This window comes from Colletes latitarsis, chromosome 7 (genome assembly GCF_051014445.1).
Source record: "Colletes latitarsis isolate SP2378_abdomen chromosome 7, iyColLati1, whole genome shotgun sequence".
NCBI lineage: Eukaryota > Metazoa > Arthropoda > Insecta > Hymenoptera > Colletidae > Colletes > Colletes latitarsis.
In genome coordinates this window covers 19,986,986-20,006,775 of record NC_135140.1, presented here as the reverse complement: position 1 = coordinate 20,006,775, position 19,790 = coordinate 19,986,986, and positions in this window count along the sequence as shown.

Genomic DNA, 19,790 nt, shown 5'->3' with positions numbered 1-19,790 from the left:
GAAGAGTGCCTATCGAAAGGCAAGCAGTGGAGTGTAGAGGTCTTCCTAGTTTTCAGATTCAATAGCAGTCCAGTCGCTTTGATCAGCAAAGATCCACTCGTCGGTGACAATAATGGAGAAGAATGATTTCCAAAGTCGTTCCATTTTGCAATCCGGCGAATGGACGCAGCTGAATAAACAAAAAGCTGACAAGTTGCTTCCGGAACGTGTCGTCTTTATCGACGATCTAATTGATTGCGAGAGATCGAAGCTGCCTCGTATAAGGTCACGGCGGCCTTCGGTGAGATTCCGGTTCCCGTGCACCTTCCTCCGCTTCAGCTTCCTCTCGTTCGCATAAACGGCCGCTTAAGGTTTCGCTGGCCGACCGAATCGCCGGATCGTATCGGCAGGCATGCAACAAGGCGAAGGAAAGCGGCCGGGGGCCAACGGTTATCTCGAGAAGGAAGAAGGAACTGCGAGTGCTTTTAGATCCACTCCCTGGGATCCTCGCGAGCCAATGTCAAAATGCCCTCTCCCGATCCATTGTTGCGCAAAAACCCTGCGCATTCACCGAACAGTAGTCAACTCCAATGGAAAGAAATGGATGTATACTTCAAACAGTTTTGTCGATTATTACTTTGTATTCAGCAATATGATTATGACGTTCTAATGTAATCATAAATTGAACTTAAATAGATGGCCATTTGTAGCGCAGGGTAATGGAGGTCGCAATGGTTGTCTTGATAGAGTAAGATTAAAGTCGAAGGCATTTGTATCTCCTACCTCTGAAGACATAATCACGTGGCGCTTTGTTTAGTGTGTTCATGCGCTGGACTAGACAGTATAACTCTAGTAATCCAGATCTCTTGCCCTAATGGCCAGTACTTCCAAGACACCTTACAAGGAAGATTACCCAAATGAAAATCTTTGATCTTGATGACACCTGGTAGGACACAGATAGGACACTGAAAGATGTAACACCGGTACTTTCTCATCGTTTGATATTCATCTTCAAGGATGCCAATGGAGATAGAAGCTATTGTCACTAAAAATGTCACTAGAGTGTAGGTGGCGCTATCATAGTTAATCAAATTAGATACAGCGCCACCAGGAATCCACATCAGATGTGTAATGAAACGGAGGACTATAGAAAGTAGACTAATACTATTCATGATATCTACTCATCGGAAATCAACTGCAGATTATTTCAGGTGCATTGTTCTCAAAATCATCATGATCCACGTTTGATCCCATCAACGCAACGCCGCATTAAGACGCCGGACCATCAAACTCCTAATTTTGAATTTTGATTACGATCGTCGGTTATTAGTTATTATAGTACATGGCGGCCATTACGCCGCCTCTTCGAAGAACCTTTGTACCGTCCCTCCGTCCGTGCTTAATAGAGTTTATTGTTTTACGAGCCAATTATAGATTACTTTTACGAGGCGAGTGGACCGCCGGTACAGGCTAGTCCGTACGTTTCTAATGAATCTTACAAAAAACTCTCACAAATTTCCTGCCCCTCCTCGCTGCACCGCCCTTGGCCCGTCGTTCTTTCGCCGCCATTAACTTCCTCCTCGATCCAACCGCGCCACTAATTTTATCTGCCTCTTTCGGGGCCGTTATCAATCCCCAACCTCCAGGCGATCTTCCTGATCCCGAATTGCTCGAATTGTTTCCTCTTTGGCCGTGAAGGCGAAACTACCGACCGCGGTGAGTGCTTCGGGCTGTTTTGGAGGTTAGCTTTTCTAGAGTCGAAGCACACCACTTTGAGGTTCGGAATAGCGAAAGTGTTCGGAGAGAATGATTCAAAGGTTTCTGTTGAGGATCTCAACAAGTCATCCTCCCACAGTCCTAGTTCTTTCAAACAGTATTGGATAATACTTGTTAACTAGACTATAAGCCTAGACCAATCGCCTGTCACTCGCTTATCACACTCGAGCTGCTACATCAAGGCTGTTATTAAACTTGTTGAGTTCTACCTGTTCTAACGACATTGTTGAGTCCACAGGTGAAGTTGGTTCGAAGCCTAAGATGAATTTAAAAAAGCAAGAAGCAACTTAACCACAGACGAAAGCAGTAACCGCAGATTAAAAAGTACCCGACAACCAGACAGACCAGCTGGGTTGTTCTCATCCAGCTCGCGGGAATCAGGTTCGTCGATAGGACTCTGACGATGGTCTTCCGATGAGTCTGGACCCGAGTTTAACCAAGTTACATTTTTAAACACGTTCTGTTACATAAATTCCTATCGTGCCTTCTGATAGATCTAGTTCCAGGCCTGGTCAAATGTGTAAATATTTAATCCCCTCTTTTGGTGACTACTTATCGCAGCAAAGGATAGGTCAAACACGGATGTCTATCGTGATTTTTATCAATGCAGTTTGATTTTATATGGAAAGCATCAACAACCAGATTGTTCAGATGGATTATTCCTTTTCTGCGCGCGGGGATCAGCTTTCCCAAGACTGTCTAGCTACCCGTTTCGCCGCATCGCTCCCAGTGCAATACTCGTCCCAAGGATGCACGACAGGGTCCACGGCAGTCGATCTTATCGGGTCGAGAAAAGAGTTGAGAGGACGTTTCGTAGTTTCACCACGTTTTCGGTTTTCGTGCGGTCCAAAGCAAAAGGAAAGGGGATCCGTCCCCTTCGCGGAGGGAGTACGTGCACCGGAAACCGTGCACGGACCGCGCTTTTTATCTCGAATGCATCTGACACCCGCGCCTCGTCCTCTGAAGACGTATCCGTGCTGATGCCAAGCATCTTGCACGCCCGTGTATGCGTCCTCTGCGGCCTAGCTTGGGTCGGGGCCCTGGATGAAAGGGTACTGGCTCACCGGAAGCCAAGGTTGCATCCCAAAAGGTCTGGGTTAGATCTAAACTGAGTCAACTTTAGATATTCGAAATAATAAGTGTAGACATTTCTGCTCTCAGACATTAATAAGGATCAGAAGTACACTATCCACAAGAACAATCTACGCCTAGGTGTAGATGCATTAGTGGCAGGCAACTCGTGGGTACAAGGATAGACATGTTTCAGTCAGAGCTTGGAAACAGTTACAAACCCAAGATTAACAGGCTCGATGTATCGTGAGTTTTTAGCCTGGTATCTGAATCCTGTAACCGGAGAGCTTATCAAAGATTCTTGAAAAACCAGACTTCAGAAGCCTGATTTCGCCAATGTTTTTGATTCTATTGAGACGTAAATCGACAGTTATCAGTCTCCAAACTCGCCGACCCGTGCATGTTGAACAGCTTTCTTCAACATTCAGTTACAAACCGGGCATTAGTTACTGATTAATTACCCGAGTGTCGCTGGTCCGAGCGGTTGTCGACGGCACGCGGACCACGGGACGTGGTTGTCCTTTTTGCGAAAACGGTAGTCGACTAGGTAATTACAGAGCACGACGCTGTCAAGATTAACGCGCGGCTTATCCTGATCAACTTTTACCGATTTGATCAAGATATTCGTTGATTCCCCTTACGGTCAATTACACGTATCGTGTATTTCGCTGCTCGTGTATTCCACCGCAGGCTGATGAACTTAAGGGGGGATTGCCAATAGGATGGCGATTATTTAAGCGTCCGTTGCAAACTCGGTATCTTAATTTTTGTTGTTTCGAGGGATTCGCATTAGCCACCTTAATCCCAGTCGTAAAAATGCCACGCAACGTTGCAACCAACCCTCTCTATAGGCATCCAACGGGATTAGAAAGATAAATCTCGCATAATCTTTTTTCGCCAGCGATTCTTCCGGGGCACACCCCCACCTCTCTGCGCGGACCTCCTCGATGACCAGTTCCGAATTAATCGTCCGCTCTCGGCGTCATAACGATCGTAACCAGGCGCCTCTCGCGGTGTCATCGGCTCCCGGTATCGTACCATCTCTCAACCCCTTCCCCCACCCCGCTACTCCGCCCCGCGAGCGTCGTTTAAATCACTGGGACGGTCGGGGCATAAGGGAGCACCGGGCCAGATTTATTCCTCATACTCGAAGGCCGGTGTGGTCGGGTGTCGAAACACCTCGACCAATTATCGAGAAACTGGAATCCGTGGGCCACCCAGGGGCCACCCAGAGGGCCCGGGCGTCCTCGGGCCCCGCAAACGAGCTGGCTCCCTCGTCGACTCCGGAGTTAATTAAGGCCGATCTCCGCGCCGACTAAAGACCTTCTTCGCTTGCTCCGCGCCAGTCCGATGGAAACGCGACGACAGGGCTCAGAGACGCGATCGCAGTTTCTCTCTGGCTATATGATTGCCGGGGGTGGGGATGGGGCGGGCAGCGAGGGCAATTTGTTTCTTTTTTGTACAGGTAGTACAAAATGTGTTTGTCGCAGCTTGGTTGTCTTCCGGATTTGTCGATGTTACGAGAACCGTTAGGACATTGAGATGTACTTACCCCACTTTGTATTTCAAGGATCCACGTATACTTCGCAAAGTAACTTTGTTATCGAGCGCAGAAACACCTGAAGCCAATAATTTTCAGCATCGAAGACTCAGATCTCCGGCGCAATCGATTCTCAAGGCAGAGAACCGAGTGGTTATCGCTACTCGTGGGACACGATGGTACGAATAGAGAGATCGGCCGGTTTCGGCCGCGTTGGACGCCGCTTTTATCGGTAAGGGTGTCGAAAAGATAGACATCGCCGGGGAATACGGCGACCAAAGCGAGATCACCGCCACCGGTCGAGATAAGATCACGTCGGCCCCCGCCAATACAGATCGTTTACCGAGACCGATCGGAGATCGGCTTTACAGTGTCCCTGCGGGATCGTTCTGAGCCGATGCAATTAGATCCGGCCGGCCGACGTGGACAGAGAGAGAATCGAAGCATCTCGGACCGTGAAACGGCCGAACATGTGCCAGCATCCCGGGTTCGAACTGCATTTTTCGGAGATCCCAGTGTCGATGTCGAAGGGTCGGAATATTTCCTGTGTTTCTGGATCGTTGCTGCTCTGCGATTTAGGGCACAATGGTCGGCCCCTATGTTTCGTTATTGTTGCTACGATTATTAGATGTGTTCCTTTAGTCTAAAGAGCTAAGACTACAATCATAGTCTTTGATTAACTGTTCTGTAACTCTTGCTATAAATATTAAGAATTCACTTTTCACAAAAGACACTCTTCGAAGATCAATTAAGAACGTCCAATTCAGAATCCTCAACGATAAACCGAAGTTTCACGATCCTCGGATCACCAGATTCGTCACGAGGATCGAGATGATCGATCGCCCAGACAGTGAGACCGCGACCAAGTATAGTCGCAACACACTGTCAGGGGAGGGGAGTGAATTCTTCCCGAGGGTGAGTCCGTTCCGTCGACGCAGCTGACTCATCTCCATCGGATGGGTGTATCGGTATCACCCCATGCGTTATCACGTTCCATCTAGCCCTCCTTCCACCCGAGGCTCGGTCTTTCGGCCGCCTTTTGCAGAACTTCCTCCCTCGTCGTCGTTTTCCACGCTCGAACCGTTTCTGACCAACCTAGCGCCGCGCGGGGTGGTCGCGTTTATTCGTTTGTGAAATTAGTGCTGGTTTTGTCGTGTCTCGGCCGCTCAGGGGTCGCGTCATTCCGCCTGTCCGTGATCTACGATACCCGGGAGCCGTGATAGTCGTGTAACGGGGGTGTCCGAGTCGCGCCACCGTGTCCTCTGCAAGCGAGATTGATCGTTATTAGACTTTCCGGATAATTTCGACCGGATTTATGACGTCTGCTACGAGGATACTGGTGTTTTGCGGGGAAAAGACGTTGGGTGTGACTTGTTGGCTATTTCTCGACGGTAGTTTCACCCCTTCGTCTAGAGTATACGAGACTCTTTGCCTTGTTTCTATACGAGAATCAATTATTAGCCCCAAGTCACAGGTAATTCCCATCTTATTATGGGTACATAGTTTTGTTGTTGCAGTTTGCACCAAAGACCAACGTTCAGTTATTCGATTCTTCCAGCAAGAAGTCCAGACGTGGACCTACCAATGTAAAATCGACGCCTCGTTGTAGGAGTCAACGAAGTCCCCTTTCATTACAAACTCTCCGGGAGCCGCAAACTTTATAACGCTGGAGTCGCGATTTTTGCAGAGCAATCTCATTCTCGATGAGATTGAGGATCACGCTGATGACGTGAGTCAATTGTCACGCGAACTGACTGAATCCAATCGACCGGCGACGCCCTTAATGTCGGATTTTAACAAGCGGCTTAATCCTTTTCCCCTTTTTCTCGCTCCCTTCCGCCCATTCTTCTCAAGCTCCCCGTTGTCTGTCCTTTTCATTTTACCCTACTCTATCCCCTTCTTATATATTCCTTCAACTTTGACAACTTTCCACTCCACCATTTTCTTAGTTTCTGTTGTTTTTACACTCGTAACTCCATACCTACCTTCAAATGATTTCCACTTATCACAATCTGCTTCTTCTTTACCAATCCACCACACACGCACACTACACCATAACCACTGGTTCCTTTTCACGATTTTCCTCGCAACTCGTGCCTTCGTTATGGTTGCAAATTTTTCTTAATTCCTCCTTCTGGTCCGATCCACTCGTCCCGTCTTTCTTTCGTCCTCGCTGTTTTCTCCTTTGCCATTCGTCCTCCGCCCACACCCCCTATCCTCGCCGACGCTGTTTCCCTTGCCATCAAAAAGTGCGAAAGCTTAATTGGAAGAATTGGATCTTCCGCTCGACTGCACGCAATCAGATGATCCCCGCAGTTCAGCTCGCAGAAAATCCAACCAGCTATCAGGAGGGGAGGGGGGGCGAAGGGGTAGAAGGAAGGGCAGACGTAACAAACGACAACCGAGTGTGTCTGGCCGCCATAAGGGGCTTTCCAGCTTCTGGATTATATAGAGAAGGCCTACGGACAACTTTATACGACCGGAGGCCCGACCAGCTAAGCCCAGCGGTCTCCAACCGGTCGCTATCGATCCCCTCGATCGCGATCCCTCCGTCTTCGCGTGTCGAAGATCTCTCGTCGATCCTGGTAATTCCGCGCGATCGCGGGCCTCTTAATCTCCGTTACGTAAAACGCTTTCCCACGTGCGTACCTTTTTGCCTCGTTCTCCCGTCCTTCGAGTAATTCCTCCCTGAATTTGTTGCGTCCGTCAAATACTCTACACCCGCCTTACATCACTGTTATTCATTGATCAGGTTTCGAGACGGCGACGCAGCTTGCGCACCCTTGGCGATCGTAGTCATTCTTCGATAACTTCTAATAGTTATTTCCGTTTTGTTTCTTTGGCGATCCGAGAACGTCTATTAAGCTTTATCTTAAAGGGTTTCGGCCACTTCACTACGAGCGTCATCCACCCGATAATACATATTTCCTTGGTCACATAGTCTCTAACTAGAGAGACTTAAACGCGCTATCCCGAGAGTAAATCATCCGATGTTCTATCCTTAAGTAGCTGTTTGACTTCCAGAAATAAATGGGACCAATCGTCGCGCAATTTGTCGGGGACCCATCATCGCGGCGGATCGAGCCACGACTTTCAGCCAGGCGAACTTAAAACCGTTCTATAATCGGCTTGGCCTTAAGCCGACAGCGGAACAGCGTCTTACAATTCGCTCGTGGCAGCTTTGCGCGGACCTGTCGACTTTGTAATCGATTCCGCACGTCGGAGTCCATTAACAGGTGGCTTCAGATTCGTTCAGCGATCAGACCAATTTCTGTCGAAGTCTTTGAAACGACTGGTCGAGGTTTCACCCATCTGGGACTTAACAGTTAATTTTGCGCCGACTGGTAACACGCTCTACACACTCTAAACCTGGTTTTTCATTCTGAAAAACGTAAACGACGCTAAAACCCGATACTAAGTAGAAATCGTTGCCCTGTACAAGGAAATAATAACGTTCTAGGCACGATCAGTGCACGAAACGTGGCGTTGAACTTCGCTGGTTGGTCGGAAGAGGGACAACACGCAACGAGAACGACGAAATTGTCAGGAGACGGGAGAGCTCCAATTCCCGAGTGACCGGCGATAAATCAATTCGAAAGTGGTGCATTCGGGTTAATTAAACCGCGTTAAAATTAGACGGCCGTATTTCGCTGCCGCCGAAATTTCACTGTTCCCGTCCGCCTGGAGCGAACAACTCGCCTGATAAGATCTTCCCGGTCCGGTATCGCGGTCTCGGGAATAACGGAGTGTCACGACCACGGACCATGACAACTTTTACGGGACACTTTAACTCTCCGCGGCTTGTAATCGGTTGCATTAATTGGCCTTCTACGAAGGTCGCCTTTTCAGCATCGGATTCCATTCAGCTTTTTCCACTTGCCACGCTTTGCTCGTTACGCTTTACTCGCCGTCGAGAGAGCGATAAAGCGGCCGGTTTTCCAACGATTGTTATGCTAGAAACAGGATGACGATCAGCGACGAGCGATCATAGCGTTTGGCTTCGAAGTTGCATTCCTGTAGGCTTGCATGACGTTTCCCTCCATGCGCATTTCAGTCGATTGAATCATTCTTAGATCTAATCTAGACCTAAACTAGCCTAGAATAAACTAGGGTCAAAATTGGAGAACCGAGGAACCATGAATTATTCATTACGAGGCGAGTTCCTTCATTAGGGCCACAAGTGTAGTTAATATTCTCCTTGTCCTGGACGTAAGAGCAGATGTCCTTTGTATCCGATGATTGATAATTCAGATGATTCTTAAGAGCTGAACTTGCTGTCCAGTTCCTGCTTTTCCTTGGTGTGATAGTCTGGGACTATCGTCTCAGGAGGTCCTCTAAAGCCAAATCGTCCAATTGTATCCTCATCCTCCTCCCTTTGGTGTTGTTTTCGAACCATCAGCGACGAGTACCTCCTCGACTATCGCCTTGCAGAAATTTTCCTAGCCTCCCTCCAGATGACAAGTCGATAGTCTTTCACAGTCTAGGAGCAGTTTTCAGTGTTACCGTCCGATACATCACGGTCGATCCTGCGGAGAGATAAGGTCTAGCCGAACGTCAGGGCAGAAAGAAGCCGGCAGCTGTGTCGGGCTCACCTGTTGTCTCTCGGCCTAATTACGCGGCCCGATATAAGGCGGCATGTATGCAGACACGAGCACGCCGTTATGCGGCGTGCATGCACCGAACGCGGACAAGATTTATCGACTCGTTTAACCCCTCGTCCGAGGGGGGGACCACACAAGAAATTAGCCAGGAGTAAGGAAACGCTGGCTTAATTCCGTTAGCACCTTCCGGCCGTCGTCCGATTATCGCGTTCCTCGCCATCGATGTCCTTTTTTCTCCTGGTCGTGTCGGCTGGTTTTGAAGCTGCCCAGGCAAGTTCCATCGAAGCCCAGGGTTCGCTTCGTCGAACTTTGGAGACGGTTCGTAACGATTTTTGCATGTTCCCGGAGTTCAGCGACTCGGAGTTGATTAAGCCTCCAGTTGCATGTAGGAAGAGAGGGCCGGGCCTGTTTGGTATTGTAGATTAAGCCCCTGTAATTTGACCGTGCCCTCGGCTGGACTAAGTATCGAAATTATTGAATATTTCGCGACCAGTTTTAACAACCTGCCAGGAGAGAGGATTTCGAGAATTGGCGGATAACGGTATGCGATGACCGTATTAACCCTTTGAGTCCCCGAGCCGATATCTTAACATTTCCCCCAGAAATGTTTGATGAAATATATTACGTGTAACGAAATCTTCCTGCTTTTAAAGACACGATTAATTTTGTATTTTAATCGCAAATATCTGACCGGTCCCCACTGTGTATTTTAGGATATCGGTGGAAATCAATCTGTGGGAAACGTTGAAAGGATCAGGGGGGAGAAGGGTAGAGAAAAACAAAGTAAAAACCAAGGATAGGGAAGGCTGAATGGAGGAAACGAGAAGGTAGAGGATGAAACGACGACAGGAGAAAACAAACACGCAAAAGGGAACATCCGGATGGCGAGAAGAGAAGGAAGAGAAGATTACAGACTCCCGCTGACAGGAAATAGAGAGGCTTTAATAAGAGAGTGGACAGGGAACGTCGTGTTTCGGCTAATCGAAAATGTGAAATGAAACACGAACGATCCGCGCGCACGGTTCAGACGACTGACGGCCCGTTAAATTATCGCGCAAAACGTTGACAATGTCCGCGTGGTTTCTTTTCACCCAGGCGGCCATTTGCTTTTTAGACGGCTCGTTACACGAGCATCGTTCTTCGCGGAGTATTTGTCAAGTCGTCTTTCTTCCTTTTCCCCCTGTTTTTACGGGGCGCGGTGATTTGCCGCGACAAATAGTCCGAGCGAAATGAGTCGTGCACACTTTTAGAACCGCTACCATGGACCCAGACGCGTGCAAAGGAAAATCGCGGGGATTTTATGAGCGATGGAGTACGGTTTCATATTTTATTCGCAATGATTTGTATCTTCGAGCGAGGGGAATCTTCGCGGTACGCGCTCCGGAAAATCTAGGGAATTTTTTTTCTCTTTGTACAGAAAGCCTTTGTACTAGACACGGTCTGAGAAACATATTACTAAAATTCTCAAGTATAATCCATTAGTAGATTTATAAGGTTTCTGACCTGGACGTACTAAGGCTGATGTTATAATTTATATTTAGGCGAGCACGGACTGGTTTAAACCGAATTATACAAAAGATATTTATAATTTATATCGTACCATGAACGATCGAGAACTGGTCTAATCACGTTGTATAAAAATTCTAGGTTAGCAATAGCAGAATCGACGTTAAAATATTCCGTGGATATAATATTACGTTTAACTTACAGGACCTCGTGTTAATAAAACTACAAAACTACCAAAAAATCACCTTGGTTCACTGCTAGTCCATTGCTGGCCAGAATATATCGCAGAAGCATAACTGTTCGAGACAACGAGACACTTTCGCGCGACACGTGCTCGCATAACCTAAAACAACTGCACTCTCGTTAAGCACCTAACAATAGAGAAGAAATGTCTTCACAAATATGTCCTTAAACGTGGCAATATATAGTTTATAATACTCGACCTAACAACTTTATTAACGATATTATATAGGTTAACTTTGACCGCGTGTTACGTATTCGTGTTACGTATTCGGAAGAATAAGAGTTTGGTTATAATTTGTAAGAAATTAATGACGTATGTAATCTTACCGCTGCCAACAGAACGTTTTTGGAACAATGATGAACGATTGGAAAGCTTCGTGTTTGTTAAAAATTGAGCACGAAGCAGAGCACTCGCAGGTACGACTTTATACAGCGCCCTCGTATTGCGGCGACAGCCGCAACACTTAATAAACGCGCACCGATGCAGAACGTGGTGGTGGTGGGGAGGGGGGGATTTTCTTGCGCGGCGGCGAGCTACATAAATTTCGCGAATAATTCCAATCTATCAGGCTTACGTAAACGCGGTAGGAGCGCGGTCGTTCGCGGCTGCAAAACACCCACGTGCGTTTTCTTGCCGTGCGAAAGATGCTATCGGCCACTGACGGGATGCATTACAAAATTATGCAAAGCGACGACGCTCGCGATTAATATCTTTCGAGGGTTCCGTACTCGCGGACACGGTGTACAGGCTGATTCTCAATCGCGCGTCGATATTTCTGGGGACAAATCTGGAGCATGAGACACGAATACAATCCTTGAGAAAGAAACTCGCAATTTTTATGCACGAACAAATTATTTTATCCTTACCAAGTCACACTTCGAACAGGTTATGACGAGGCAACAACTGAAAGTACATCAGTTTGACCAACATCAACATTCTAGTGACAAAATTTTACGTATTTTGAGAACACGAAAGTTGGCACTCTTGGAAAGCTGGCTATTGGGGTAAACCCAGGATGCCAAAAGAAATTGTTTACTGTTAAAGCTTCATAGTGTCTAAATTCATAGTGGGAAGTCTCTGCAACAATATTAGCAATCTTTTTTGAGGTTAGAATGTTTGATCTCCCGATTCTCTTGCGTTTCTCTCGAATTTCAGTATCTTCTGGCTCTCCTCGTTCTCATCTATTCCTCCCGTCCCCCGTTCCTCAGCCTCACCCAGTTTTCTTCTTCCCTCTCCATCTCTCCGCATCTCCCCCACCCTTCTCCACCCGCGGGCGGCGGCTCTCGACGGCAGGCGCGGCGATAAATTTTCGCGCGCCGACACCGAGCAATATTTCCTTGCCGTTTGTACGCGCCAGTTCCTCTTTTTTGCCTGGGCCCCCGGTACACGCGGATAAACGCGCTGCGTATTACGGTTAAACGCCGAGGGAGAAAAAAAACGAAATAGAAAGAAACGCCGCGCGCCCGTTCCATTTCAATTTGCGAAATGGCGCTCTGCGGCTACCGGCGCGCTTCTCGGTGCCGCTGTTGTCGCCGTTGTCGCTCGCCGCGGCGCTCTTTGCTTTCTGCTGCAGCCGCGGAAAACAGCTTTCATCCGGAATACCGACGTCGATTCGCCAAAACATTGCTCGCGAATTGGGAAACGCGTCGAATCGGTCAACAGATTTTCCCGACCGCTTTTCAACCCTCTTTGACAATTCGTTGAAGAGGATCGTCAGGTTTCTTTACCTTACAGGACGTTCCATGTGAGATGAAGCTGGGTGTAAACAAATCTTGTCACGTGACCACAATTTCATTGATCCGCCATTAATTTCCATCTAGGGAATTTAATCCATAATGTAACATTCACATGACTATTATAACTACTATCACCGTCATTATCATCGCCATCGTCGAGATTATCATCGACATTATATTAAGTCTATTTTCATCCCGATTACGATCGAGGTTGTCGTCGCTGTTACAGTTCTTTGTAACATCGTGATTGGACGATCATTTTACAAACCTTTCGGGTGCATTTCCAACGAGAAGTCATCGCGATTGGGAAGGTTAGGTCGCGACGACAATCAGGCCGTGACAATGAGCATCGGGATGCCCGAGAAGAGCACGAGCGTTGCCGTTTTTCGCACTGTTTCCGCTGCCGGTTCCCGCGCTATTCTTCGACAATGGCACATAAAATTCCCGACAATGTACTAGCCACGTTATTAAATTATACTCGTTAAGAAGTTTCCAGCCCGAAGCGGCACGTTTAACATTCTGCTCATAGCTTTGCTTTGTCTTTAAATCTTTTGATCGCGAAGCGTCGAGTCTAGGGATTTAATTTCTGCGAATCGAATAAACCAACGATGGCATATTTTTATTCGAATAATAAATGATCAATGAAACTAGCATATAGGGATTTATCAGTGTACCAACAGTATTCAACGAAATGACAAATGTAAAATGGCGAAATATTTCTAAAATTTTGTAGGTTAACTTTAGTGATTTTTTAGATGATTCACGACAGTCGATGACAGGTTTTCGATCTATCTAGCACTTTACGCAGATTAGACAAAAGTTTCAGCCACGAGCAAGGATGAGGGAACTTCGTTTCCCATCTTTTCGAGCCGATCTAAGGTCCATTGTGAATACCAGGACGTAAATCGTGATGATCGAAAGCTCTTTCCGTGGCACTCATGTTTTCTTCGATAATTCTCATGATAATTATTATTTATGCGATCCGTGGTAGCCGCCAACATTATTCTCCGATCATTTTTTTCATTTGTGTATTTACGTGTCCTCTTTATCGACGCCTTTTCCCCGCTAGGGACTTCCTGTTTCTCAGTGTGCCGTTCCCATTTTTACTAACACGCCCTTTGTTATTATCTTTCCCATAATTGTTGTTATTCGCCGTCTGTTTTCAATAACGATCCTCGTCTACTATCAATTTTGACGATCGTTGCTATGATTTATGTCTTCAGTTGGTCTTTGTTGTATTTATTTCAGCCATCCATTTGGTGTAGTAATATTTAATTCATCCAATCAGACCATAAAAATATATTATTTAATTTACTTAACTAATGTATGTAAATTGGATATTGTCACGCAACAATAAACCAAAATGTAAGCTGTTCGAAGCGGTAAAATTGCTTTTTAATTTATCGATGGTGTGATAAATTTGAAAATTTGTCTGAAAAAGCCGAAACATCTGAACCTATGGAATTAATTTAATTAACTATAGGCACGATATCATCTTCGATGTGTCGATTCCATATAGTCATTTTCATGCATGGTCTCATTACTGTCTTACCTACATCATACTAAAATTAATAAAGAAAGATCGAGAGCTGTGCAGCTGCGTCGGCTTGTACATCTAAGTTACAAGTCTCCGAGCGCTTGAATGACGTCTCATCATCGATAAATTATGATCTTTATGGGCAGCCATGTTCACGGTACGTGGTAGGGACATAGGTTAGGTTATACCAAAGTACAGTTCTCGATCAAATTTCTTCAAAACGACCATCTTCATCGTAAACGTTTCCCAACCTCTCGGTTTCTCTAGTCTACACTGGTCGGTACTTCCTGTATCTAAAAGAACCACGAAATATTTTTCACTTTCGTACATCTGTGGCAGAGATGCCAAAAAGGCACCGAAGGTGCTCTCTTACACTATGTCAGATCACGCGTACGTGAGCTCGTGGAGTTTCGGAAACTCGACAAAGGCAAAATGACGCATGCCCTCCTTCTCGATTCTCCGAAGTTGCTCAAAGTAATTTCGGACCGTCTCGTGGGAGCCGACAGAGAAAGGCTCACACTTCCCTTCTCGCTCTTGAACAACTAATATCCGACCTCCCGTCAATAGGTCTCCACTGGCCTCTGCTGACCGCTGCTGACCACTCCTGGAATTTCTGACAACGTATAACGATTACGACTGGCTACTGTTAGCCTCTCCCAGCCTCTGCTGACCACCGCTTATATTTCTGACAACGTATAATAGTTACAACTTGCTACTGCCTGCCCCTGCTGGACTCTGCTTATCACTGCTTGCCCCTGCATACCTCTGCTGACCATCGCTGACCACTGCTGACCGTTGCTGACAACTTGTCACATGATGTAATATAATATAATATGTTTATATGTATTAAAGTTTTGTATAATGTAAATCTATGGCAATAAATGATATAATTTCAAAGAATTCTATGTATTTTCATAATTTTTTACCCCTCTTACGTGAATAGGGTACCGGGTGCTGAATCTGGCATCTCTGATCTGTGGTTCATGATACGGTAACGAAGTGCATGCGGATCGGTCCTGAAGCTAAACCGAGTTCGAGACACCTGATCTAGGGACTTTAGGTTCTTGCAGAATGTAGCGAAGGTCAAAGCCACCGGGGTCCCTAGAAATCCGCATCTCCCAAAATCGTCCCGGTGAAACGTATCGTCGTGGAGGAGGCGGGGAGAGGCTAGCAGGGAGGAAAGAATCGGCGCGACGCGGCGCCTTGCGCCGTAAATCCTGTTACTCGGTGCCGACGAAGAGAGCGCGCGCAGGTGTTGCCGAGGTATCCTCGTTATTTATTGATTTACTTAATTCGGCCAACGGAGGACCGCGGGCCCCTCGGCGTTTGAAGAGAGCCGGCTCATTTCGTGATTAAAAGACGTTACGGACGCCTCGGCGCAGCATGTGTGTGGCGGCAGGACCCCATCGCCTCCCCCCTTCCACCGTTGCACATCGTTTGCACCCCTCCGAGCCGGTGTCCATATTTTTGTGCTTAACGGCTCTCGCCTTTCTCGGTTTATTGCGATTAGACAGAACCGAGGAGATAAGTGCGAGGAGAAGGCGAAGGTCAGGCGAGTTAATAGCGCGTCCGATCTCTAGGGGAACGGGTCTAGGGATTTCTGGGGACATTCGAGCAGATGGGAGTAACGAGTCCGAGCAATATACTTTTTGTAATTAAGATTTCATTCTTCATTTTGTTCCAGCCCTGATTGGGACAGCGGTGACATTTATTGACCGTGGATTTATCCGCGTTGAAAAGTAGGGTTAAGTTGTAAATTAGTATTAAGTTGCAGTTGGTAGCATTGGTAGGATGTACTCTTTTCTCCGGACTTTTTTCGTTCTCTACGAATGGGACGTTAAGGCATAGAATCATAGATTCCAACTGGGAAGGAATTCCAAATAGGAAAATTTCAGTTTCGAGAGGTTAACCCGCGCGGGAAAGAGGTTAACCCTCGATCTCCCTGGTTGATGTTCTTTCTATGGATCGTACCGGCGCACGTGACACCGAGCCTCGTTGGCCTACGTCGTAAAAGGAGCCGTAGAAGGCGCACTAATAAACGTTGCTGGGTTTAGTGCTCACTTTTCATATTTCTGTATGCGATTTACATCCGACTTTTATCGCCTTTCCTCTTTCTCCTCCCCTTCATTTGCAAGCATCGTCTCCACTGATGAATTCAAAACTTTTTTACTCGATCAGAAAGGCAAATCCTGTTAAATTGTAGGTTTCATTTGAAAATCAATCAATCTCTCGCATGATTACCTACTGTAAACCTCGATAAAAATGGGTACAACTAATTAAGTGGATATACTATACAATTTACTAATATAGTTTTATAAATTTTTAGTTGTTTATAATTCTAAAACGTCATCTAGTGAATACCATGGGTTGCAACCACTATTTACTATCATGCTTGAAACAATGGCGTCAAGCACAATACCCGTAAGATTGACTCTCCATAAAACTGGGCCCTAGAGAAGTCCCAAGATGAGGTAGCATACCAAAGTCCTTGATCGTCGAAAGTCATCAGACTCGATCAGCCACCGGAACCCTTCGCGAGAGGGAGGCCAAGCTGCCGGGGGTCCCTATTAATGCCCATTTCACGTTTAATCCGGCCGCTGATCTTTCAGAACGCGAATGCTTGCGCGAGGCCAGTCGACGAGCCAACAGATAGAGCGCGAAAAGTGATGAGAAGCGCGGAGATAACGGCGAAGAGAAACGAGACGGAAGGGAAGAAGATGACGCCTCGCTGGACGAGCAAGAAGGACGCAGGAAAACCGCGCTGCGGTAGGGGTAAGAGGGCTCCGGAGTCGGCGGGACCGTCGCTGCGGGGGGCCTCACACGCACGGGCCAACACAGCAAGCCGAAAAACCAACATCGGCGCCGACAAATAACTACCCATATTATCCGATCTTGTAGGCTACCATCTCGCCACGAGTCTTTTGTGAGGGGCCCAACGTTATGTATGGCAGGGCCCATGGAACCGAGACGGTGAAATACAGCCGTCCCCTTCACGGATTTCCTCCTGATCCAAGACCTATTCTGTCTTTCTCTCGCGTTTTCGGGGGAAAAGCGTCAGCGCAGGCACGTAAAATAGGGCCCCCATTCGTTACATTTTGGGGCCTCGCTAGACCTTTTCATTATAAATATTATTGTTTGCCCAAAACGTATATCATTTGATAATGTTGCTGAGACAAATTCAGCACAATTTGTAACTACAAAAGACAATAATAATTTGATTTGTTGGTACTTTTTGGGACTTGTTGTCCCAATCCTTCTTCTGAGAATACTAATTTTCACTGTTGCCTTGTATCTCGAGTTAAGGCACAGAGGAGTGCGTGGTAGGTAGCTCTAGGTCTTGAATCCGGGTAAGAGTTCGGTCGTAAAAGAAGGTATGGGTTAGGTCTGGGTTACTAATACACCATACCAGTGTATGGTGGCTACTATATTTCGTCGGGTGTCCCCCGTGATCCAATCCTCTTTTTTGGGTTGCTAAGCACTGCTAGCTGCTTCCGTTTAGTGTCCTCGTAGTTTCCTATCTTCCTTTTATGCCGTTGAAAAGATTTCAGGCCCGTGGTTTTGACGTGTGGGTCCCCATGTTCGCCTTCCGTCGGCCAAGCAAATAACGAAGTAATTAAAACACTGTTGATCCCGAATCACCGCTCGAAACCAGTCTTCTTCTTATCTGGCGATCGTCGCACGGCGAAATTTATATTTCCTGTCATTATTTTTTGCGTCGATTCTAGCAGACCTGGAAACATATAAAACCACTACAAGGCAGATACGGTACCGTTACTCGTAAATCTTTGCTGTTTTTAATAAGGCGACTCTCTCGTTCGAGGTGCGAGAAATGTCTCGAGACTACTCCGGCTCCACGATAGGGTGATAAAATGGGAATTAATCAAAACGAATAGAAACATTTTCGCGCCCTCGAGAACAGTTTTAGCGTCTTTCGAAACGAATTAGGAGGAAAAAGTTGACGGTTGAATCCGATGGATGCCTTCTGAATGTGTCTAGCGTCAAACTCCACCTTTTTTGTCACTCCATTTATAAAAATTGATGAAAATAATATTAAGAGGCGCAAACGATTGGCATCTCCGTTTGCGTATTCGTTAATAAGTTTCGGTTGGAGTGGACCCGACTAGACGCTTTGATGAGACTGAATACAAACTTCTAAAATCGTGGTAGTTTGTTAGCGAATGAATCGGAGTTTAAATTCATGAAGCTTAAATTTGATTGATGAAGCTAACGCCAGGATGTTAATTGGCCAAGCGTGGATTTACTGAAGAATTCATTAGCGAAGTGTAGGGATTGACGGTGCGTAATTTAATTACTCGTTGGACTGTTAAAATCCTTATCAATGAGTTATAGAGCTGTTAAAACTTTAATGCGTGGTGTAATTGTGAGATTTTTTAAATGTTAAGTGGCTGTGACTTAGGTTCTACTTGTTACCAGTTAGATCTAGGTTAAATAGCTCAACAAAGAAGACCTCTGGATTCAGTTCTATCAGAGGGTAGCCCTTAGCTTGAGTTGGCATGCACAATAGACCTATCACGTTATCTCATCTCTGCTACAACAATTCTTAATATACACGAAGCAGTTTACTCTAAAATCTCACGAGGGTAACCAATTGAATAGCAAATATTCCTTAGGAGTCATTTGTTCTGGGACTAAACAAGGTTAAAAATATGGTTTCTAGGGTTGCCTATAGTCAACTTGGTCGCAGACTCGGGGAAGGGCAACCTTTTTCTAGCAGTATCGTCGAGCAAGATCCCCCAGAACGGTCGAGAGTACTTCGAACCCGTTCGAGTAGAGCCTGCAAAGGCCGAGCGACGTTTACAAGCCATCCGATTAATTTCTCGTCGGCCAGGATGAATCTTTAGTTCCAGGGAGGAACATAAGGCCCGCTCGACGTGCCTTTCATGGCCAGGGGACGCTGAAGGCACCGCGGCACCGAGGGCACCGATTGTAAATTAGGGCAAATTGATCGCAAATCAGCCGCGGCGGAGAGTCACTCCCACACGATCCGTCCGAGAAAGGGGAAGAGAAACACCGAGGCGGACTTTGTACGCGAGGGCCTCGAACGACGATGAAAAGTAATGCCCGGCGACTCGCGGTTTTATTGGCCACCTTCGTTCGGAGTTGTTCGAGGGTCGGTAAATCCTCCGCGTGGTAAATTCGTTTGGGATTGGCACCGGTATTTCAGGGAATGTCCCTTGCACTCTTCTCTCGGTGATTATTTCCAAAGAAAGCTGCATTTTGAGCGGCTTCTACCAAGAATCGAGATAGACATATGCTACGAGAATCCATTCAAACTCTAGCAACCTAACCCAGACCCAACCCTTATGGTTTTATCTTTATTTGATCGTTGTACTTACACTTGCAGCATTTGGCAACACTTGGTCATTGTCAAGCCTCCTATGAAGATCCAAACATGTCTTGAGGATGCACCCATAACACAATCAGCCTTCAGCCATGAGCACTAGTTAATAGCAGAATTAGAGTGTGCAATCACCATTACAGCCTTTTTAACTCGTTAATCTCTCGGGCCGTGTTTCTTTATCAGTCTCCACAAAAGGAAGCATCCTCATCCGCGGAGGGCCTAACAAGGGCACAGATACACAGAGCTCTCGCTCGGTTCTCCATTTGCACCTGGTCTCGAAAATGGTTCACTCGAGCCAACCGATCGCAGTTTCACAGAAGAGTCAGGCGCGGCTGACTGCGTGTACACCGCGGCTTCGGAAAGGGTTGGTGGAACGGGGGGGTTTCTAGCGGGACAACGTTTGTCGGCGCGTTTGAGGGCACCGGTGCCGCCGTCTGG